Source organism: Tarenaya hassleriana, unplaced genomic scaffold, assembly GCF_000463585.1.
Source record: "Tarenaya hassleriana unplaced genomic scaffold, ASM46358v1 Cleome3, whole genome shotgun sequence".
In the NCBI taxonomy this organism is placed as follows: Eukaryota; Viridiplantae; Streptophyta; class Magnoliopsida; order Brassicales; family Cleomaceae; genus Tarenaya; species Tarenaya hassleriana.
The window spans coordinates 362744-366843 of NW_010966177.1; positions in this window are offsets into that span (position 1 = coordinate 362744).

Sequence of the window (4100 nt, forward strand, 5' to 3'; positions counted from 1 at the left end):
AGAGTGAGCCATTTCGAGCCATATAGCTTTCTCCATACAAGTCTAAATTACGTGTGTTTTACATCATTGGAAAGATCTCTTCGATAGCTACATTTGGACACCAAGATCACTTCAATCTGACATTAGAGCCGAAAGTTATGAGGAAAACACTATAACTATATACTTTTGTAGCGATAAAAAAACATCTTTTCTCAAAACATGGAGTTCGGGAAGCATGGAGAAAAATGGAGAGAAAAATAGGGAAATGTTTTTCTCCTTTTCTTGGCTATAAAAGGGGCACGAAGGGGAGGCTTAGGATCATGGGGAGGCTTAGGATCATCATTCACACACTTAGAGAGAGAGTTTAGAGAGCAAAATCCAAGTGTGAATCATTTATCTATCTTGTTAGTCGATTTGCGAAATGAGCAAATGGTTGAATTTGAAGGATGATTAGTTCCATGCCCTTATTCAACATATGATATCGTGAGATAAATGGTCAAAACTTGAGATGTTACTACCTATGTTAGATCACCTCTAACTTAATTCAATGTGACTGATCATGACATCTTGCTACTTGGGAATGATTCTCAAGGGTACTGTCATTGCGAATGGGCCTACATGGTCACATACCAATAGAGATGAACTCATGCATGAAATATCAGAAAAATAGAATTGAAGTTGACCGACCAAGCGATTATCAGTTCGAATCGGGACGCCGCTCTTAGATCATCCCTTTGATATATCTTGTTGTTTCTCTTGAATTGTGTGAGAACTCCCTTCATGAGTTTAGAATTTGAGTTTGTATAAGGATTTATGTGTGTATTGAATATTTGGTCTCGTTGGTTTGATGTTTTAGTTTGAATGAATGTTCTTAATGCTTTGATTCTTGTTGGCCCCTTGAATTAATTGACACTATAGTTTAATTTGCATAGTGACATGGAATTATACTTGGAAAATATTCACTTGATTAGATGATTGTACCATTTGGAGATGGAGAGGTTGCCTTGGATAGGTGACATATAGGTGATCAATCCATTTTTGTAAGGATGCTTAGTGATTTAGGAGCATGATCTTCCTCTTCCTCCTCTTCTCCATCTTCTTCTCTTGAATCAACCTTGAAAACTTGGATTTTGCTCTCTAAACTCTCTCTCTAAGTGTGTGATTTAGGTATCTTTGTGACATTTGTATCTTTAGTTTTCTAATCTTTGGATCCTGGTGCATCGTCAAATATGCGAGACACAATGAACGAATGATGTTTAGACATGAAATTAAAGCTGAGCATATAAATCCATTACTCGCGGGTTTGCGGATATCTGGTCTCACGAGTACTCGAAAAATGGGTACTCGACACTCAATGAAAACGAAAATGGGTATTAAAAGGGAAAAACTCGTATGACGAATACGGATTTCGGTTTCAGAGATTTAGAGAACGGGTTACCTGTAGATATCTGTATATATATGAAAAAGATAAAATTACCATTATACTTCTAAACTATTTACCAAAATACCTAGGGTTTTATAATGTTTCTATTATCATCCTACCCCTTTCAACTTCAAAATCATTTTGTATCTTTGAAAAGCTTTCTAGAAATGTATACATATTCTCATATTTTAAGATTTTTCAAACTTTAAATGTGTTTTTGGATTAAAATATGTATGATTTTGTTAGATATTCGATTTAATTTTAGATTGTGAATGGTATATATACAGATATGGATACTCGTGGGTACCTGTCATTTAGTCACGGTACGGGTACTCTGATGTTACGAGACAAAGATAGAGATAACATTTCTATAAAACTCGCAAAGACGAAAACGAAGACGAATATCTCCAAAAAGCCTGGATACCCGACCCGTGCCCACCATTGCGTGAAATTATACGATGTTACTTTAATTTGGAAAGTCATTTGTTTTTCTTGATAGGTGTAAAATACTTCGGTATCTCGACATTTTTCTCTTCACCACCTAAATTAGTAACCAATTTTTAAATCAGGTAAAAAAAAGTCAATATATAAATATTATAATAATATTCATTGCGAAGAATAGTTAAGGAAAGTAAAATAACAAATCATAAAATATCGGAAAACAATGAAATATGTAGAATAACGTATATTTGTTTCAATTGATTCTGAATCACAAATATTAAGTAGGTTAGTCAATTCTCTATCGAAGACAATGAAGAACGCAACATCTTTTCCATTGTCCACAACTAAACTTTGTTAGCCATTGATAGAAAATAATAACGTTGTAATTGGAGAAAAAAGAAGTATAGAAATACATCAACACTCCAACAACGTTTGTGTCGTGGCTATAGTTGCAAACCAATAATGTTGTTACCACAAGCGATATAGGTCCAATCATTTTTAGTCAAAACATTAGTAATCGTAGTTTTGCATAAAAATCTGTTTTCTATAATTGCGTAAGAAGATTATTACTTTTTTTTGCAAAATTAAATGTGTATATTTAGATTATTAGAATAAGAGTTTTATAAGTTGTATAAAATTTATTATGTTTTAATTCAATTGGCATACCATTATCCATACGAGGTTTGTGAGTGAAGATTTTTATGTATTTAGAAGTGATGAGAATGTGAAAAAGAATGGAAAAGAATAATGAAACGTGGAAAATAAAGAAAACAAGAATGAGACAATGTCCTTTGTTCATTTCATATCAATTCATTCGGTATGGTCAAATATATAAATATAAGAAAAGAGGTTCTATCCAACAGTTGATGACCTAGTGGTTGAGAAGTGACAAAGTCATCCTGAAAGTCCCGAGTTCGATTCTACTGGTGGAAAGAGATGTAATTTTTGGATCAAAATGGTCCATATACAAAGGTTGTCTCGGATCTAGGGTAGATGTAGTCGGGTCAAAGGCCTGGAAAACCATCCTGGTTATAAAAAAAAAATAGATTCTACACGAACAACTACCTAGAGGGATTAAAGGAAAAAGAAATTTTTCTATAAAAATAAAAAATGAAAGATTATATTGCTTGATTTAGGATGTTGAATATATGTTTCCTTATGCATACTCGAACGGTCACTTAAATGGTGTTCATGTGCCACCTCATTCTCCAAATTCAGAATTACCATTTTTGTTTCATCGGTCATAATTTGCATGCACGACTATGCATGTTCGTGGCTTCCATGCATATCCAGAGTTGTCCATGGATTCGATTTCGCATCTTCTCCAACAGTGAGGTGAAGCCTGACAAATAAATTTGGTATTAAAATACCACGAACATATACAGTGGCGGATCTAGAAAATTAGTTAACTAGGGACAATTTTATTTTTATTATAAACAATATTAATTTTATGGGGGCACTATACACTTTTTATTCAAAATTTTCTATAATTTATGTGAAAAATAATACTTTTTAATTGGTTGAGTGATGGCATGTGCCCCCACATACTTGTACGTAGATCCGTCCCTGATTAATACTGACATCAAATGTTTTCAAATAATAACATTAAACTTTAAGTTACAATCATATCGAATATAATATTTGATCAAGAAATCATAAAGTCTAAATCCTATTTATAAAATAAATACAATTTACTAATCTAAATTCAAATTAATCAAATAAATACAATTATAAAGAGAGAAAATCGTAAAGAATACTGAATTTACTGAGATTTATCAAAATGAAGTGGTATATTATTATGGGCAATAACTTTTCTATTTCTAATTTCGCGACATGAAACCGTAATATTAACAAACCATAAATCACGAAACATAGTAATAATAATCATAATCATAATCGCATGTGAGCCATACGGGATGGACGAGACGTTAGGCTGGTTTTTCATTTTATTCACTCCAAGACAACTTTCAGAAGCTATCAATATAACACACCTAGGATATCACCAAGTGAAAATTGTGGAAAGTAGTCGAATTCAAGTTTAGGGTCTAAGGTATCATACATAACTTTTTGACATTGTTATGAAATCATACAATTCTAATATAAAAACAGTCTCATCTTCATTATCGTATGAACGAGTTCCTCGATCTTTAATCTTTCATCGATGTTGTCTTTAAACCTGCTTAAAAATATTACGAAATACTTTCATAATATATTGATAAATGATAACTAATAAATAATTTATGAGACATATATGCTG